This window comes from Aotus nancymaae, unplaced genomic scaffold, assembly GCF_030222135.1.
Source record: "Aotus nancymaae isolate 86718 unplaced genomic scaffold, 86718_ANA_hifiasm-v0.15.2.pri h1tg000145l, whole genome shotgun sequence".
Taxonomy (NCBI): domain Eukaryota; kingdom Metazoa; phylum Chordata; class Mammalia; order Primates; family Aotidae; genus Aotus; species Aotus nancymaae.
Genome location: NW_026988560.1, coordinates 122,749 through 142,961, shown reverse-complemented (window position 1 = coordinate 142,961; position 20,213 = coordinate 122,749). Strand labels below are relative to the sequence as shown.

The window sequence follows — 20,213 nt, the reverse complement described above, 5'->3', positions numbered from 1 at the left end:
GAATTGCCTGAACCCAGGAGGCGGAGGTTGCGGTGAGCCGAGATCGCGCCATTGCACTCCAGCCTGGGTAACAAGAGCGAAACTCCGTCTCAAAAAAAAAAAAAAAAAAGCTTAAATCGGATCATGTCATTTCCCAACTTTAAAATGTGCAGAGATGGTCCGGCAATCCCACTTCTGGGTACAGACGCAAAAGAATGAGTCAAAGAGAGATCTGGACGCCGTTGTAGCACTGTTCACAATAGCCAGGAGGGGCAACACAGCAAGCGCCCGGCAGCGGCTCAGCAGCGGGGTCGGTCCACGCAGGGAGCGCTGATCCCCCGGAAGGAAACCCAGGCTCGAACGCAGTCCCTCTGAGGACACGGCTAAGCGAAACGCGCCGGCCATGGAGGGACAGTCCCGCAGGAGAGGGCGGTGCTGGGCCGGGGTTGAGGAGTCGGGACCAGGGAAAGGAACAACCCGGCAGGACCTGAGAGCTTTTCACGCCACTTGACCCGCACACGCAGGAACGGCGCCGACAAACAACTTTATTTCGTGTTCCGCCACCAAACAAATACCGTTTAAACCTGCGGTGGTTTCCCAGTTCCCTTAACCCAGGGCCCCACGTTCTCTGGGTGGAAGCCCAGACCTCCAGGGGGATGGGGGTCGGCAGGCCAGGCCACTTGGACTCCAGGCGGGCTCCTGTGTGTACGGGTTCCTGGGGCTCCTGGGGCCGAGGGCTTCAGCTTGATGTCTTCTGGCCAATCAGACAAGCACCCCAGGCTCTCGGAATCCCCACGCCATGAGCTTCCAAAAATTAGAGTTTGCATGAAAACCTGGAGGGAGACGAGGGCAAGCGGAGGGTTCTCCTTGGATCCGTTCTGTGCCGGGAAAGCCCTGGGCCCCACAGCCGACCTTCCCTCCCACCTTGCTGGCCGGAATCGGGTCCACTACCCCCTTTTAAAGCCATCGCCATCAAGGGACACAGAATTGCCGTAAGTGGCTCAGCAGAACTGAGTGGAACACCGGTCCCCAAGCCAGTGACGCTGGAGGCCACCCACGTGGACAGAGCAGGGAGAGGCAGGGAGGGGGAGGGCCGGGCTTTGTGGCCACTGCAGTCAGCCTACCAAGTCGCTGAACGAGGCCACTCTGTCACTGTGGAACTGGTCACCGCCGCCACCTGGGGCTGCCGGCTGGTTGGGAGGTGCAGGGGAGGCTCTGGAGAGCTGGAGGAGGGGAGCCGGGGTCTCCGCAGGCAGCTTCTTTCCTGGCAGGCCTATCACTCGTCCCACGCTCATCTCCCCCAGGGGAGGAATTGTAAGCAGCAGACGAAAAGCGGAGGGAGCCAGGGCCACACGGGAGGGACCCAGCTACCGGAGGGGAGGGGACTGCGGCCGAGAGGAGGGACCCAGCTACCGGAGGGGCGGGGACTGCGGCCGAGAGGAGGGACCCAGCTACCGGAGGGGCGGGGACTGCGGCCTAGAGGAGGGACCCAGCTACCGGAGGGGAGGGGACTGCGGCCTAGAGGAGGGACCCAGCTACCGGAGGGGAGGGGACTCCGGCGAGAAGCAGCGGGCACCACCCCACCCTGATGAAGGCCCCCGCCCACACTGATGAAGGCCTCTCCTGTCCCGAGGAGCTTGTGGCCGTTTCCACACCCGTGGAGAGTAGATGGATTTTTAAATCATCTGAAGCTACAGGAAAGATTCGTCCTGAAGCTTTTTTCAAATGAGGTAATGTGTTTTTCTGTCTTGGCCTTTTAATAAATCATGCATTAGGCAAATGGTAACATTTAAACCAATTATGAGCAATTGATCTTAATTTTTTTTAAGAACATAGAACTGAGTTATGACCTTCTTTTTGTGAATATAATACCTTTACCAAAATAAAACAATGAGAGTTATGTCTTATGCATTAGCTCACACTGTTGGAGAAAAACAATTTTTCATTTTTCTTTTTTTGGATGAGAGCACATTATCAAAATTTTTATGTACAAAATAGTATTTCCTTCTTAGTAAATGTAGGGGTTTTGACAATGGCCGTGTTTCACAATAACACAACACCTCTCATCAAAACACTAGGAGTAATTACACCATCTTCATTATACAGATGACAGAAGTTAAGCATCAAAGGTTTATTCGTCACTCACAGTAGGTCAAAATAACCTGAAAAACAACCCAGCATGGGACTTTTTGTTTAAAATGAGTGAATCTCCAAAAGGATAGTAAAAATGGAGTGTGTTTTAAAAGTTTACATTTTTAAAAAATAATGCTTTTAACCCTTATGAAATACAGTGTGATATTGTTATGCATTGGAATTCACACCATAAATCTAAGGGGTGTGTATGCATTTAACTTGAAGGGTGCTCACTTGAGCCACTTTGTGAACATGAGGTCAGGGTCTCCCTTCCATACAGGAATCGACTTATTTGTGTATCCTAGACCTCTGCCCCTTCTCCCTTGGGAGAATCCTGGACTGAGAACATGGGGCTATGTATGCGCTTATTTTCAGCAGCTCACAGTGGCCTTGGACAAGTCTTTTCTCTTCTCTAGGCTTCAGATCCAATCTGAATGGCACAGGTGCCAAACGGGTCATTTGTAACCTGTGACTTCAAAAAAGCTGTTACAGCTCTTTGTACCAAGTGTGCTCTGCAGACATGTGGCACATTTTGTTATGCTCAGGAAGTGTTTTAAACAGTTTCAAATCAGTCTTTTAACATTTTTTAATATTTTGCATAAATATCCAGACGTCCTTTGTCTCCCGGAGCATCTGAGGCTCTGGTGCCCCAGGCTGCATTCCTGCGGGGCCCCGGGGTGGCAGCTGGGCTGCGGTGACCCTTTCCCACACCTCAGGCACCCAATGACTCTGGTCTGCTGGTTCCCCCACCCCACTGCCTACAGGAGCTAAAAAGAAATTATTTAGGAAGTTAGTGAGAGTAAGAATCCTCAGTAAAGTTTCCCTTTTAACAAAAAGCAGCTCCCCCAAATCATTTCTTTTCTAACAAAGAGCAGCCTGTAAAATGGAGCTGCGGACACAGATAAGCAAGCTGGACGCCCGCACGGGTGAGTGCCGGCAGTTGTGCCGATAGAAAACGGCTACCTGGGCTGGGCGCGGTGGCTCACGCCTGTGATCCCAACACTTTGAGAGGCTGAGCGGGGCAGATCGCAAGGTCAGGAGATTGAGATCATCCTAGCCAACATGGTGAAAACCCATCTCTCCTAAAAATACAAAAATTAGCTGAGCGTGGTGACAAGTGCCTATAATCCCAGCTACTCAGGAGGCTGAGGCAGGAACATAGTTTGGACCCAGGAGGTGGAGGTTGTGGTGAGCCGAGGTCATGCCACTGCACTCCAGCCTGGTGACAAAGCAAGACAGTGAATAAAAAAAAAAGAAAGAAAGAAAAGGAGAAGGAAGGAAGGAAGGAAGAAGGCTACTTGAGGGCCAGGCATGTTCAACATGGACCTTCATCTTCTCTTTTCTTTGTCAACCACGTGTACAGCAAAGGAGCGGGCAACATGGCACCAGCCAGGTAGAGACATCATCTGCGTAGTGAAAGACGAGGGTGGGGCAGCCAGCTTCTTTGTGCATTATGTAAATGGTACCCCTGGTCCAACTAATTTTGGACGCTATGTAAATCAGACACTGCCTCTTCAAGATCATCTGTGAAACCCCGTGCATTTCACCAGGAAACTGGAACACCCGCTGGAGAGCTCCCCTCTGCCTGCAGGAGAAAGAGCTTTTCTCTTTTCTCTTTCTTTTGCCTATTAAACCTCTGCTCTTAAACTCACTCCTTGCGTGTGTCCTCACCCTCGATTTCCTTGGCGTGTGGCTCCAAACCTTGGGCATTACCCCAGATACACGACCCTGCTTCACCGCGTCCTTTCCTCTCTAGCCTGAGACGCTGTCACTGCGATAACTCACTTTGCTTGCCCTACTGATCACCTTATAGTCAGGTGGGGTCTGTCTTGTGCCTGTGTCTTTCTCAAGTCAGCATCAGTGGTCAACTATGAGAACTGTTAATTCCAAGAAAAGCCCTTGTACTCATTTCAGTTTGCAATCCTTTTCTCATGAATATTAAAATATTCCTTCAATCTGGGCTTCTTTTCTACCACCAGAAATCCCACCACACCAATCCCATTAATCTGGGCTCAGAGACAGTATTTTCCTTTCTTTTTAAAATAATTTTTGTATTTCTCTCTCTCTCTCTTTTTTTTTTTTATTGTAGTTTAGGTTCTGGGGTACATGTGCAGATCATGCAGGATTGTTGCATAGGTACACACATGGCAAGGTGGTTTGCTGCCTTCATCCCCCATCACCTATATCTGGTATTTCTCCCCTCATTACCCCTCCCCACCCTCCCCACTGACCCGCTGTCCACAGTGTGTGAGGCTCCCCTCCCTGTGTCCACATGTTCTAATTGTTCAACACCTGCCTATGAGTGATACCATGCGGTGCTTGATTTTCTGTTCTTGTGTCAGTTTGCTGAGAATGATGGTTTCCAGATTCATCCATGTCCCTATGAAGGGCACGAACTCATCGTTTTTAATGGCTGCATAGTATTCCATGGTGTGTATGTGCCACATTTTCTTTATCCAGTCTCTTGTTGATGGACATTTGGGTTGGATCCAGGTCTTTGCTATTGTAAACAGTGCCGCAATGAACATATGTGTGCATGTGTCTTTATGATAGAACAATTTATAATTCTTTGGATATATACTCAGTAATGGGATGGCTGGGTCAAATGATATTTCTATTTCTAGGTCCTTGAGGAATCGCCACACTGTCTTCCACGATGGTTGAACTAATTTACACTCCCACCAACAGTGTAAAAGTGTTCCTATTTCTCTACATCCCCTCCAGCATCTGTTGTCTCCAGATTTTTTAAGATCACCATTCTAACTGTCGTGAGACGGTATCTCAATGTGGTTTTGATTTGCATTTCTCTAATGACCAGTGATGATGAACATTTTTTCATATGCTTGTTGGCCTCATAGATGTCTTCTTTTGTAAAGTGTCTATTCATATCCTTTGCCCACTTTGGATGGGCTTGTTTTTTTCTTGTTAATCTGTTTTAATTCTTTGTAGATTCTGGATATTAGCCCTTTGTCAGATGGGTAGAATGCAAAAATTTTTCCCATCTAAATTTGTTGCCCAGATTCAATCACAATTAAACATTCATACATAGGGGACTGCGAAAAGGTGGAAAAGAGATTAAACACAACGGATTTTCTCAAAAGACTTAACTTCTGTTTTGGAAAACCTAAAACTCACTATAAATAGAGTTCCTCATAGAGCACAATGTAATAATGGGAAAAGCAATCAGTTATGAATTCTTCAGTGTTTGCTGAAATCTGTTCTGTTTATTGTCTTTTCTTCTCTCTCTTTCTCTCTCTCTCTCTCTCTCTCTCTCTCTCTCTCTCTCTCTCTCTCTCTCTCTCTTTCTCTCTTTCATTCTTTTGCCGAGGCTGGAGTGCAATGGTATAATCTCGGTTCACCACAACCTCCGCCTCCCAGGTTCCAGCCAGCGATTCTCCTGCCTCAGCCTCCGAGTAGCTGGGATTACAGGTGTGTGCTAATTATTGTATTTTTAGTAGAGATGGAGTTTCACTATGTTGGCCAGGCTGGTCTTGAACTCCTGATCTCAGGTGACCCACCCACCTCGGCCTCCCAAAGTACTGGGATTATAGGTGTGAGCCACCGCACCCAGCCAATTCTGTGTATTGTATCTTTTTAAAATTAAAATAATTGTAGTAACAAAACACATAACATAAATACACTTCCAAATATTTAAACAGGATGTATAACTCTTTTTGCTCTTTAAACATAATAATCTGTCATATTCCCCACATTCCTGTTATATGTAAGTATAAAATTTACCATCGTAACCATTTTGAAGTCTACAGCTCCATGGTGGCAACATTCACATTGCTGTGCAACAAATTTTTAGAACTTTGTCGCCTTGCAAAACTGAAATTCTGTACCCATGACGCTAACAGCGACGTCTCATTTTCACGAGTCTGCCCACCTCCGGGCAAGTACCTTCTCCTCTCTGTCTGTGAATGTGATTGCACTAGCTACCTTCTATGTGGGATCCTGCAGTATCTGTCTTTTTGTGACTGACTTCTTTCACTTAGCATAATGTCCCCAAGGCCCAGCTACTGTGTTGTCTCATTTAACTCTTAAGGCAGTCCTGGGAGATGGGTCTTATTTACAGATGAGCAAACGGAGGTTCCAACAGACGTCCAGTGTCACCTGACAATGCGCAACAGGTCAAGGTTTCAAATTCCAGTTAAAATCCCTGTGGTGGGGCTGGACACGGTGGCTCACACCTGTAATCCCAGCACTTTGGGAGGCCGAGGCGGGCAGATCACCTGAAGTCAGGAGTTTGAGACCAGCCTGACCAACGTGGTGAAACTCTGTCTCTACTAAAAATACAAAAATTAGCCAGGAGTGGTGGCCGGCACCTGTAATCCCAGCTACTCAGGAGGCTGAGGCAGGTGAATCACTTGAACCTGGGAGGCAGAGGTTGCAGTGAGCTGAGATCACACCACGGCACTCCAGCCTAAGTAAATAAAGAATAAATCCCTGCTGCTACCTTGTAGGCCAGGGTTTCTCAAAGCAGAATCTGCTGGGGCGTGGGAGGACACTCCAGCATTTCCCGGAAGCTCTGCTGCTTTCTACAATGTATGTAAGTTTTATTTCTATCTTGCTGGCTATCTTTTCCTTTCTGCCTTTTATCTGGGGGAGAGAGTTGGGCTGGCTCAGGTGCAAATACTTAATCACACTTCTCGTCTATTGGTGCAATCTCTCCTGTGATCCGTAGGAATCTGCGCTATTAATGTGTTTCCTTTTCCTCCCCCATCCGAGATTCTTCCTCCTGCCGTCTTCTAAGGCACAGGTGTTGGCTGTAGCTTGAACAGGACAAATATCCTTATAAAGTCGCCGTGTTGGCGTGTGCATGCATGGGTGTGTGTGTGTGTGTTTCAAGCCACAGATTTAACTCTCTATTTGCCACTGTTCTTATTTTGAAATTTGTTTTGCATTGTTCTTAGTTATACCAAAGTTATTACTTTTCACATTTTTAAGAATCAACAGGTCCACAGATCTGTAAAACATATCACAAAAAGGAGCAAATTCTGTTCATCCACTCCTCCTATTATTCTTTTCAGAGATGTTTTCAACACATTTAGCTGAGTTTTAGTATTTATCGTCAAATGGCATGTTTATCTTATTTCTGTTTCTATTTACTAAAATCATCTGTCATATCCCTAATATTGCTGATGTGCCTTAAGCTTTCTTTCACGTCCCTCTTCCCTGTGTGAGCCCCTTCTGTCCCTCATTCCAACAATCTTTCTAACATACATTTCTTTAACTTGTATTTTAGGTTCAGGGGTCCATGTGCAGGCTTGTTATGTAGGTAAGTTGCATGTGACGGGGCTTTGTGTACAGATTATTTCATCCCCCAGGTGATAAGCCTAGTACCCGAGAGGGAGAGATTTCCATCCTCACCGTCCTCCCTTCACCCTCAGTTAGGCCCTAGTGTCTACTGTTCCCTTCTTCGTGTCCATGTGTATTCAATGTCTTGCTCCCACTTATGAGTGAGAACACGTGGCACTAAGTTTTCTGTTCCTGGGTTAGTTTGTTTAGGATAATGGCTTCCAGCTCCATCTATGTCACTGCAAAGGACATGCCCTCATTTGCTTTTTATGTCCCTGTCATATTCCATGGTGTATATGTACCACGTTTTCCTCATCCAGTCTACCGTTGATGGACATCGACTTTAATTCCATGTTTTTGCTCTTGTGAATAGTGCTGCGGTGAACATATGCGTGTATGTGTTTTTATGGTAGAATGATTTACAGCCTTTGGGCATATACCCAATAATGGGATTGTTGGGTCAATTGGTAGTTTTGCCATGCGTCCTTCTAACACACATTTTTCTCTATCAGTATTCTGCTAATTTTTACGAACATACAAGCCCTAAGCTGAAACACCTTTTGCTTCCTTGACTTTCTCTGCTTTCCCTTGAGCTAATAAGTGTTATGCTTTTATTTGCTTAGATATCGGTGCTTGCGCTCACATGGTCGGAACAATCTGTTACTCTGTCTGTGTTTGCTTCCTGAAGGAGCCTCCTGCTCTGCTGAGCTGCCCCAGCCTGGCTGGGTGCCTAAGGCCTGAGCGCCACTTCCCCAGGTTCACCCTTCACCATCTTCCCGGCATCCCCCTTCCTCTCCAGGGCTGGATCCCCTGTTTCCCGTATGCAGAGTCCTTCTTTTTCTCTGTTTGGTGAAGTGCGTTCTGCGCTTTATGCTGGGGATTCGGTATGTGACATTTCTTTCTTAGATTTTCATGTCTGAAAATGTCTTTATTCTTACCCCATATTTGATTAAACATCCCATATGTTCAAATACTAAACCGGCCATCAATCTTCATTTGAATTTTAATGCGCTGATCTACTATTTTGGAACTTCCAGTATATTATTGAGAAAATGGAAATTACTCTGATTCTAATTTTTTTAATGTGGTAGAAATGCACACCCCTGATTCAAAAATTATCAAAGATGTTGGTTTACTGCTAGAGGAAAAGAGAAAGAAATGCGATTGTCTCAAATCACTAGTCTTCTCAGTACTTTAAAGTTTACCTTGGATTTCCCAGCATTTATTTTTAAAATGCATCTATGTGGTCACATGTGTATTATGTTTGTTACTTCTAGTGGCTACGTGACATTCCACGGTAAGCACCTATGGTCATGTCCACACCCGCTCCTGATTGATGGAAAATTCAGTTGCTTCCGTCTTCCCGCTAACACGCACAGTTACTTACCCACAGCCCAGCATGAGAATGACCCTGGGTTATTTACCACACACAGGACTGCAGAGAAAGGACATATATATCTATATATTCACAATTTTATGTGATTCCACTAATTTGCTCTTTAGAATGGCTAAGCCAGATTTATTTTGCCCCCAGCAGTGGCAGGGATCCCATTATGTTACATCCTTACCAACTCTTGGAGTTAATCTATCCTGCTCAGTATCCCCACCTGATGGGCATAAAATGGTATCATGTAATGCTCTCTTTTACATTCTTAGTTTAGTAGTTAGTTTGAATGCATCTTCAACTCTTAGGCTTCTCCTTTTGTAAGTATATTCCTAGGCATTTAGAATAATCCAAGTGGTTGCTTTTTACAAATTTTATATTTTTAATTTTCATGGGTACATAGTACGTGTAAACAACGGACTGCTTTGAAAGAAAGTCACATCTATTTCAGCATCTGTGCTAGTGTTGATATTCATCATTGCTTCAGCATCAGGTGGACTCTCAAACCAGGACAGCATTGCACAAATTGTAGGGTGTGGGCTCCTCTCTAATGTGGATGTGTTGGGAAGAGGTTGTGAGTGTTCAGTTTGAGAGTTCTGTTCTATCCTACACCGCATGAATAAAGCCAAGTGTAATGATCCGTGTTCACAGCAGTTCTAAGGAGGACTCCCTTTGTGATGGAACAGTGAGGAACAACTGACTGGAGAAGGAGGTCTTTGAGTGGCTGCTAATGGATCGGGAGGAATTCTTGTTACCAATCCTCCATCGCCGCAAAGCACGTTGGTGAATGAAGCTAAGAATGGAACTCCATTAGACACGATGAAGCTGATATGAGCACAAGGAAATGATTTACAGTCTGGGGAGGTAAATTAGAATATGAAAGCCTGTAAGCAAAGTAACTTAGACAATAAACAGGTACATAAGTTAGTGAATTTAAGCATAAACACCCTCTCCCAGCTTCCCAAATACCAACTTTTCCTACCACAGTTTGACATTTTTATTGTGATTTTTCAGAGTTTCTGGAAAATGAAAATAACCATCTCTATGTATAATGTGAAGTTATTTGCATAGATCATGTTTACTAGTTTTAAGCACTCTTAGTAGCAATTAATTTTAAACTTCTGTGCATGAAATTCTTAAGATAGCTGATATGTGTGCCCTTCTTATGGCTAATGAAAAAGTCAAAGCTTGTTAGAAAAACATTTCATATTTTTGCTGAGTCATCTTTTCTATAAATGTCATCTTTTTCTTTTTGCAATAACTAAACTATAATAGAAAAGAATAGAGTGGGCATGCCTGTCCCTACTTTGGCTCCAGGATAATGGAAAATTTGTATCCACGCAGGCTAAATGATCTGAGTCCTGTGGCTCAGCTGCAGAGACCCCATCACTCACATTGGTGGTGACACATTGCATCAGTGTCCCGATGAGCAGCCCTGCTGGTCTAAAAAGAGACCCTTTTAGTCCTTAACAATACATTAGATGTCAGTTATTTTATTTTATTTTTGAGACGGAGTCTCACTCTGTCACCCAGGCTGGACTGCAATGGCGTGATCTCAGCTCACTGCAACCTCTGCCCCCTGGGTCCAAGAGAATCTCCTACCTCAGCCTTGCCAGTAACTGGGATTATAGGTGCCTGCCACCGCACACAGCTAATTTTTGTATTTTTAGTGGAGACGGGGTTTCGCCGTTTTGGCCAGGCTGATCTTGAACTTCTGACCTCGTGATCCACCCGCCTCGGCCTCTCAAAGCACTAGAATTACAGGCATGAGCCACTGCACCTGGCCTGGATGCCAAATTTTAACAAAAACATGTTTGCCTTTCGCAGAATCAATAATAAAATGTGTTTTCTACCCATCAGGTAGTGCTTTAACAGATCATTTTTGTGAATTTGAGTATTTCAAGGGACAAACATTCCAGAAAATGAATACATGTTAAATACTCATAATTATGGATACCCTCTGCTTATGGTAAAATATATACTTTAAATTTTGCTCTCATCCATTAAAATATAGGCTGGAGAGTGATGCAACGCAGATTTCGTAGATAAGACTACGGCTGCCACTACCACTTCAAAATAATGTGGTTCATGACTTACGAGGTTTTATCTGAATCTCCTTTTCCTCCACACTTACTTTGGAAGAATATTACTCCATAATTCATAGTAAATAATGCAAAACTTTGAGGACTTAATAAGTGGTCCTAAGATACAGAGAAATGGCTTGGAAGCAATTTTTCCTTCCATTATTTGTAATACTTTTTTAGAATTATGGGGTGGATAATATGTTTACACTTTAAATCTTTTGCTTGAACATAGTGTAATCCATTATCACCGTGTGCTCAAAAACTTAGAACAATAAACACACACGCACACAGAGATCATTAGTGCACTGTGCCTTTAATTATCACAAAGTGCACAGAGGTACACATATGCAATCACCGCCAATGTCAGGAAACAGACATTTAGGGACATCCAGAAAATGCCACAGCAGCCTCCTCCGATCACTGGCTTCATCCTCCCTAAAGACAACCATCATTTCAAAAGGATAAACAATTTTCCTCATGGAGTCCAATATTGGAGACTTTATTTAGGAGACTCATTCATGTGACTGGGTGTGACCTTCATTCGTTCATTTGTATTACGTATTGCTTATCATTGTGTGAATACACTAACGTGTATCCATTTCACTGGTGAGACACACTTGAATTGTTTTCAGTGTGCAGATCTCCTGAGTAATGCTGCAATGACTATCCTGGCACATGTCTTTGTGGTCATTTGTGTGGAGTTCGGTTGAGTATAGTCCAAAAACTGAAATGGCTTAACCATGGGGTCTATATTGGGAGGGCCGCCGGGAGGCACTAGCTTGGCCAGATGCGGCCATGGGGAGGCCGGGGACGGGACCTGTGGATAAAGGCTGCCCCAGAGGCAGTAGCTGGGCCTGAGCAGAGGCCATGGTGATGCCACGAGCTGGGCCCACAAGGACCTGGTGCAGGCAGGAGCTGGGCCTGTGGAGGCCAGGCCTGGAGAGGAAGCTTAGGGCCTGGAATGGCCGCCAGGAGGCAGGAGCTGGCCCGGGAGAGACTGTGATATGCGAGCTGGGCTGAGGACCTGGGCCTACACTCAAGGCCAGTGCAAGGCGAGAGCTGGGTCCGGGGGGGTTGCCACAGGCACGAGCTGGGCCCAAACGGGCCAGTGTGAGGGAGGTGCTGGGCCTGTGGACGCAGCTGGGATGCAGCCAGGCAGCCAGGCAGGATCTTGACAAGGGGAAGCTGCCAGCACACAGCAGCTGGTGCTGGGGAGGCTGTGGGGGGTCCAGAGTTGGGCCCGGAGGCCCAGTCCCGCTGGCCGTGGGAGGCCCAAGCATTGGGTCCTGAAGTCCACCTCTGCAGGTACAGTTTTTACCCTCCCGGTGGCCCCCCCAACATGGGTGCAATACGTCATCGCGTGGGCCCCTCCAGGGCCAGGTTCTACCACCCAGCAGCTCCCTGGGGCCCAGCGCCTGCCTCCCGTCGACGTCTCCAAGATGTCCAGCCTCTGCCTCCCAAGGCCCGGAACGTCCTCCTGGCCGCGTCTATGGGCCCATGTTTTGCCTCCCAGCAGCCTCTTTTGGCTCGGCTCCTGGGGGCCGAGCGCGGTGGCTCACGCCTGTAATCCCAGCACTTTGGGAGGCTGAGGCAGGTGGATCACTAGGTCAAGAGATTGAGACCATCCTGGTCAACATGGTGAAACCCCGTCTCTACCAAAAATACAAAAAAATTAGCTGGGCATGGTGGCGCATGTCTGTAATCCCAGCTACTCAGGAGGCTGAGGCAGAAGAATTGCCTGAACCCAGGAGGCAGAGGTTGTGGTGAGCTGAGATCATGCCATTGCACTCCAGCCTGGGTAACAAGAGCGAAACTACGTCTCAAAAAAAAAAAAAAAAAAAACAGAAAACAAAAAATTAGCTGGGCATGATGGCACGTGCCTATAATCCCAGCTACTCAGGAGGCTGAGGCAGGAGAATTGCCTGAACCCAGGAGACGGAGGTTGCGGTGAGCCGAGATCGCGCCATTGCACTCCAGCCTGGGTAACAAGAGCAAAACTCCGTCTCAAAAAGAAAAAAAAAAAAAAAAATTAGCTGGGCATGATGGCATGTGCCTGTATTCCCAGCTACTCAGGAGGCTGAGGCAGGAGAATTGCCTGAACCCAGGAGATGGAGGTTGCGGTGAGCTGAGATCGCGCCATTGCACTCCAGCCTGGGTAACAAGAGCGAAACTCCGTCTCAAAAAAAAAAAAAAATACAAAAAATTGCTGGGCATGATGGCACGTGCCTGTAATCCCAGCTACTCAGGAGGCTGAGGCAGGAGAATGCCTGAACCCAGGAGGCAGAGGTTGTGGTGAATCGCGATCACGCCATTGCACTCCAGCCTGGGTAACAAGAGCAAAACTCCGTCTCAAAAAAAAAAAAAAAAAAAAAAAAAAAGGCTGCTGGGAGGCAAAACATGGGCCCATAGATGTGGCCAGGAGGAGGATGTGGGCCTAGGGAGGCATAGGCTAGACCTCCTGGAGAGGCTGACAGGAGGCCGGAGCTAGGGCCCAGGGGGCCTTTGGGAGGCAGGAGCTGGCCCGGGAGGGCCCAACCTGATGACGTTTTGCTCCCATGTGGAGGAGATGCCAGGAGGGCAGGAGCTGGGCCTGGAGAGGCCAACTTCAGGACCCAATGCATGGGTCTGCTGAGGCCAGCAGGAGGAGGCCAGAGCTGGACCAGCAGAAGCCGACTCGGGGACGTTTGGGGCCTGGAGGCGCTCTGGGAGAGCAGTAGCCAAGCCTGGACAGGCCAGCCTGAGACATGAGCCAGGTGGGTCTGGAGAGCCTGAGTCGAGGGCCTGAGCTTTCGGTCCTACAAAGGCTGCCGGGAGCTGGGTAGGAGCCGAGTCCACAGAGGGTGCTGCAAGGCCAGGCTGGAAGGTGGGCCGCTAGATGCCACTGGGAGGAGGAGCTGGGCCCCAAGAGGCTGACCTGAAGACGTTCTGGACATGGAGAGGATGCCAGAAGGCCAATGCTGGGCCCAGGAGGGCCGCCGGGAGGCACCAGCTTGGACTGAGGAGGCCACGGGGAGGCCGGGGGCGAGGCCTGTAGATACAGGCTGCCACAGAGGCAGGACCTTGGCTGAGCAGAGGTCACAGTGAGGCCACAAGCTGGGTCTGGAGGGTCCACTGAGTGGCGGACGCTGGGCCCGGAGGGGCCTAGTGCAGGCAGGAGCTGGGCCTGGGGAGGCCACCGGGAGGCAGGAGCTGGCCCGGGAGGGAGAGTCCATGAGAGGTGAGGTGGGCTGAGAAAAGCTGGTGCGAGGGAGGACCTGGGCACAGACTCGAGGCCAGCACCAGGTGAGAGCTGGGTCCAGAGACGTCTGCCAGAGGAACGAGGTGGGCCTCAACCGGCCAGTGTGAGGGAGGCGCTGGGCTTGTGGACGCAGCCGGGAGGCAGGCAGGATCTTGGGCTGGGGAAGCCGCCGGCAGGCAGTGGCTGATGCTGGGGAGGCTGTGGGGAGGCCAGAGCTGGGCCTGGAGAAGCCGCTGTCAGGAGGTAGGTGGGCCTGTCGAGGCCACCGGGAGGCAGAAGGGACGCCCGGAAGGCCCCACCTGAGGAAGCTTCGGGACGACAGACGAAAGGCTGCCGGTAACTGGCCAGGAGACGAGCCAAAAGAGGCTGCTGGGAGGCAAAATGTGGGCCCATAGACATGGCCAGGAGGACGATCCTGGCCTGGGGAGTCCGCCAGTAGGGAGGCATAGGCTGGGCCTCCTGGAAGGCTGGTGAGACACAGGAGCTGGGCCTCATGGGGCCGCTGGGAGACAGAAGCTGGTCCTGGAGGAGCCCACGTGACAACGTATTGCGCCTATGTGATGACATATTGCGCCTATGTTGAGGGGGCCGCCAGGAGGGCAGGAGCTGGGCTTGCAGAGGTGGACTTCAGGACCCAATGCTTGGGCCTCTGGAGGCCAGCGGGAGGAGGCAGCAGGAGCTGGGCTGGCAGAAGCTGACTTGGGAATGTCTGGGGCCTGGAGACACCCTGGGAGGGCAGGAGCCAAGCCTGGAGAGGCCAGCGTGAGGCATGAGCCAGTGGGCCTGGAGAGCCTGAGTTGAGGGCCTGAGCTTTTGGGCCTACAAAGGCTGCCGGGAGCAGGGCAGGAGCCGAGTCCACACAGGTTGCTGCGAGGCAAAGCGGGAAGATGGGTCCCTAGACGCCGCCAGGAGGAGGAGCTGGGCCCCGAGAGGCTGACCTGAAGATATTCTGGACACGCAGAGGATTCCAGAAGGCCAACGCTGGGCCCAGGGGGCCACCAGAAGGCACCAGTTTGGCCCAAGGCGGCCACGGGGAGGCTGGGGGCAATGTGGAAACACGCTGCTGCAGAGGCAGGAGCTGGGCTGAGCGGAGGCCACGGTGAGGCCACGAGCTGGGTCTGGAGGGTCCACTGAGAGGCGGAGGCTGGGCCCGGAGGGGCCTAGCGCAGGCAGGAGCCAGGCCTGGGGAGGCTGGGGCCAGAGAGGAAGCTTCAGGCCTGGAAAGGCCGCCGGGAGGCACGAGCTGGCCCGGGGGAGGACCTGGGCCCAGATGCGAGGCCAGCGCCAGGCGAGAGCTGGGTCCAGAGACGTCTGCCAGAGGAACGAGCTGGGCCTCAACCGGCCAGTGTGAGGGAGGCGCTGGGCTTGTGGACGCAGCCAGGAGGCAGGCAGGATCTTGGCCTAGGGTAGCCACCGGCAGGCAGCGGTTGGTGCTCGGGAGGCCAGAGCTGGGCCTGGAGAGGCCACTGTCAGGAGGGAGATGCGCCTGAGTGAAAAAACATCTTGAGTAAAAAAACAATCTTAAGTAGAACTTTTTGTTAGACAAGCCCCCCTTCCCTTGACCTGCTCCTTCTGCTTCTGTAATAATCTGCTTACTGCCCCCGACCCTAAACTGGTATAAAAGTGTTGATTGACCTTTGTTCTTGGCCGAGAGGTTTGAGCTCTCTCAAACCTCTAGCTGACTCTCAGATGCCAGCATAAAGGTGGACTCTCAACAAACTCAGTGCATGGCGCGTCTGTTTAAACTCGCTAGGGCATAACACTATGAGACCATTTAATGACTGTCACTTCTTTGGTAGGCTCTAAGCCCTTCTTCCACTTGGTCACACAAGTCTATCTGTGCAATCCCACCACACCCACATGGCACTCCTCACTCCACACACGATGGGTGAGGTATGTGAATATGTGACCATATTTGACACCTCCCTGCCTTTACTCATATTTGAAACAGGTTCCCTTTCTCTTTTCGCTTTTGGTAAGTGAAGAAGATCATGTTGTGGGGCTTCTGTTGTGATGGTGATTAATTTTTGTGTTTAAAGATGATCATGTTCAGCACTCCAGGTTGGGTGACGGAGTGAGACTGTCTCAAAAACAAAAGCTTAAATGGTTTTCTCTGATGGAATTTAGAATACTTGGCTTTTGCTTTCTCATTGATCTTTAATGAGACAGTAACTGGATATGTCATCCTTGCTTCTTCCCCAAAAATGCTCAATAACTTCTCATTTTATTTTTCTTAGTATTAAGCCCCCAACAACAGGGTTCTTGTCAGACCCAATTTTGCACATCTAACGCTTATACTAAATAAACGTTTGTTCAATAAGCGAATCTAAATATTAATTGTAAATATAAAGAAGTCATAATGAGACGGGAACAAAAGGCCCATCTTCATCAAATTAATCTCTTCTTAATTTGTTTCTGCAGATTATCTTACCTTTTAATAAAAATTTAATTCAGTTGCCCACTTGACTGATTGTTTTCCAGCCTTGGAATTCCATATCACGAGGGATTTCTGAAAGGAATGTTTTCCAGTAGTCCTTCCACATACAAATCATTTGAATGTGCTTCAAAGTTTTGGTCTTAAAAGAGATCTTCAAAGATCCTAAAAGATAAAACTTTTTTTTAATACCCTTAGGAAGAGAGAGAAAGAAAATTATTATAGAAAATAAAGAATACAACCTAAATAGCACTTTTTTTTTTTTGAGATTGAGTCTTGCTCTGTCACCCAGGCTGGAGTGCAGTGGCATGATCTCAGCTCACTGCAACCTCCACCTCCCAGGTTCTAGCAATTCTTCTACCTCAGCCTCCCAAGTAGCTAAGATTATAGGCACCTGCCATCATGCCTGGCTAATTTTTGTATTTTTTAGTACAGACCGGGTTTCACCATTTTGGGCAGGATGGTCTCAAACTCCTGATCTCAGGTGGTTCGCCCATCTCAGCCTCCCAAAGTGCTGGGATTACAGGCATGAGCCATCGCACCCAGCCTGTAAATACTATTTGGAAGCAGCCTTTTGCTACTCCCTGCTGGTGACCTCTAATAACCCTCCTCCATGCTGCTGCACACTGGCCCATTCAGGCTACACTTTCATCTGCACTGCAACCACAAGATCGATATTCTTTACCCCTTCAACCTTGTAAGCATGTTATTTTAAAAGAAATAACTTTCCACAAAGAATTCATGGAATGTGAAATAACAATAGTAAGCAGAGGCTGGTTTAGATTAAAAGAGGCATAATAACCAAGTTAGCACAAGAAGATTGTTTGGATCCAGATATAAAGCAAACAATGAGCTGACGCCAAAAAATCATTTTTAGTTTTGTGAGATGTGATGAGATAGTGGCTGTTTGGGGATGTGCACTGAACAGGTAAAACGATGTGAAGACTGTGATTTGCTTTATGATATTCTTGCAAAGGGAGGAAAAGAAATAGAACAAAATGTAGGACAATCTTAATGATCACAGAAACCCAGGAATGGGTTTTTGTGTTCATTGTACTATTTTCTCTACTTCTGAATAGGTATAAAAACTGTAATTTAAAAATGTAAAAAAAGAAAAAAAAAATGGTAACACACCATGGCTCATGCCTGTAATCCCAACTCTTTGAAAAGCCAAGGCGGGGGCATCACTTGGGTCAGGAGTTCGAGACCAGCCTGGCCAACATGGTGAAACCCTGTCTCTAGGAAAAAAAAAAAAAAAAAAAAAACCTGGGTGTGGTGGCCGGCACCTGTAGTCCCAGCTACTCATAAGGCTGAGGCAAGAGAATCAGTTGAACCCGGGAGGCAGAGGCTGCAGGGATCTACTGCACTCCAGCCTAAACAACAGAGTGAGAATCTGCCTTAAGAAAAAAAAAGTAAAAAAGAATTTACTAATCCCTGCTCTAAAGCCACATCCAAACAGAACTCTAACGAGAAACATTCAAGCAATTTACGTGATGCTATTTATATACAGATCTCCCATGCACCTCTGAACGTAACATTTAAATATTTTGCAACATGATGGCTGGGAGTGGCTCAAACCTCGGCATGGTGGCACATGGCTGTAGCCCTAGATACGACTTAGGAGACTGAGACAGGAGGACAACTTGAGCCCAGGAGTTCTAGCCCAGCCCAGAAAAATAACACGACCCTGTTTCTTTAAAAAGAAAAGTCAGGGAGGCTGGGCGCGGTGGCTTATGCCTGTAATCCCAGCACTTTGGGAGGCCGAGGTGGGTGGATCACGAGGTCAAGAGATCGAGACCATCCTGGTCAACATGGTGAAACCCCGTCTCTACTAAAAAGACAAAAAATTAGCTGGGCATGGTGGCGCGTGCGTGTAATCCCAGCTACCAGGGAGGCTGAGGCAGGAGAATTGCCTGAACCCAGGAGGTGGAGGTTGCGGTGAGCCGAGATCGTGCCATTGCACTCCAGCCTGGGTAACAAGAGCGAAACTCCATCTCAAAAAAAAAATAAAATGAAATAAAATAAAACAAATAAATAAATAAATAATTTAAAAAAAAAAAGAAAAAGAAAAGTCAGGGAGCTGTCAGGGAGCTCACTGATAATTTATTTTGGTGCTATCAACAACTGCTATCAAAACACTACTACAAAATCCAAAATTCTATCTATTGCCAGACCTTTCTCCTTACTTCTGAACTCATTTACCAAACTGCCTCCCCCACCTCCGCAACTCAACGTGAATGTCAACTTGAAATTAATTACTTAATTTCTTTGCTATTAGATTGGCTTTCCTTTAACATCTAAAGACTTGTCTTAAATTCTTACTTCATGTTATTAGCATCAAATCTGAAGGGATCTAGTGTAGGAGCTCTTTGACATAAGAAACATGTGTTTTTGAGAAATCACACAAAGTGAAATAATTATCATAGCTGTAAAAAGAAATATGCCCATAAATAAATAACAGTAAAAGATTAGAGGCTTTCAGTCATACTAGAGAGTGACGTTACATCAAATTATTCTGTTAATTCAATAAGAAAATATATAAACCTAATTCTGACAAACTTTCTATAAAACAAAAAAGAACCCTTTGTTAGGGTTGAGAGTGAAAACTGCAAGTTTTAGAAAGAGGTGAGACCAGCTGCAGAATGTGCTCCTCACGCATCACCAAGGCTGTCCCAATCGCACCCTCTGCCTCAGTATCCCCCTTATTCCACTTAATTCTTTCCCAGACCACAACCCCTTCTTACATAGTAAATATCTCCTACTTACTACACATTTCCCCACCGGATTAAATGCTCCAGAATGCATGGGGCAGGGCACCGTCTCCCACAGCGCCCAGTTTCCAACACCTGACTCACAGGTACCAAATGACTTCAGGATTATGAGGTTGGATGTAGTGATTATTTTCTCAATACTTGCAGTGGTTCACAGCAATGAAAATCCTAAGATTTCCTTTCCCCTTTCGGGGACCATAAAGCAAGCAGCAATACCGTCAAGAGGCATTTGAACCAGAGCAACTCCAACTAAAATAGGAGCTGGGTAAAATGAGGCTGAGACCTGCTGAGTTGCATTCTCAGATAGTTAAGGCATTCTAAGTCACAGGGTGACGAAGGAGGCCAGCACAAGATACAGTTCATAAAGACCTTGCTGATCAAATGGGTTGCAGTAAAGCGGCCAGCCAAAACCAAGATAGTGACGAGAGTGGCCTCTGGTCGTCCTCACTGCTACTACACTCCCACCAACACCACGACAGTTTGCTCAAAAGGGGAAGCATACAAATAATCCATTCCTGGCCGGGCACAGTGGCTCACACCTGTAAACCCAGCACTCTGGGAGGCCAAGGTGGGTGGATCGCCTTACGTCAGGAGCTTCAGAGCAGCCTGACCAACATGGTGGAACCCCCTTCTCTACTACAAATGAAAAATAAAATTAGCTGGGTGTCGTGGTGCACACCTGTGATCCCAGCTACTTGGGAGGCTGAGGCAGGAGAATCACTTGAGAACCTGCTTGAGAAGTAAACAAGACAGGCATGATCTGCGCTGTCAGGGCCACTGTGCTGAAGCAGGAGGAAGAAGTCAGCCAGCAGCGCTCTGTGAAAAATGAAAGGAGGATGAATCAGTGAGCCTGGAGGCTGAGGTGAGACGGTGCTCAGTGAAGACCTCT

General features: G+C 47.8%; 1 protein-coding gene and 1 long non-coding RNA gene across 2 annotated transcripts in view; one reads left to right on the top strand and one right to left on the bottom strand.

Annotated features, from left to right (window-relative positions):
- Positions 1-5,593: 5,593 nt before the first annotated feature.
- On the top strand, positions 5,594-11,555 carry LOC110567882 (uncharacterized). The gene is made up of 2 exons (XR_002478217.2): positions 5,594-7,393; positions 9,449-11,555. It is a non-coding gene; the product is annotated as an uncharacterized LOC110567882 (long non-coding RNA).
- Positions 11,556-15,362: 3,807 nt separating this feature from the next.
- Positions 15,363-20,213, bottom strand: part of LOC135272913 (DNA polymerase epsilon catalytic subunit A-like) — a 37,631-nt gene continuing 32,780 nt past the window's right edge. Inside the window, exons 7-8 of the mRNA XM_064371616.1 lie at positions 16,551-16,718; positions 15,363-15,605 (exon numbers count right to left, since the gene is read on the bottom strand). The gene's annotated coding sequence lies outside the window, so the exon portion shown is untranslated. The remainder of the gene's footprint in view (positions 15,606-16,550; positions 16,719-20,213) is intronic.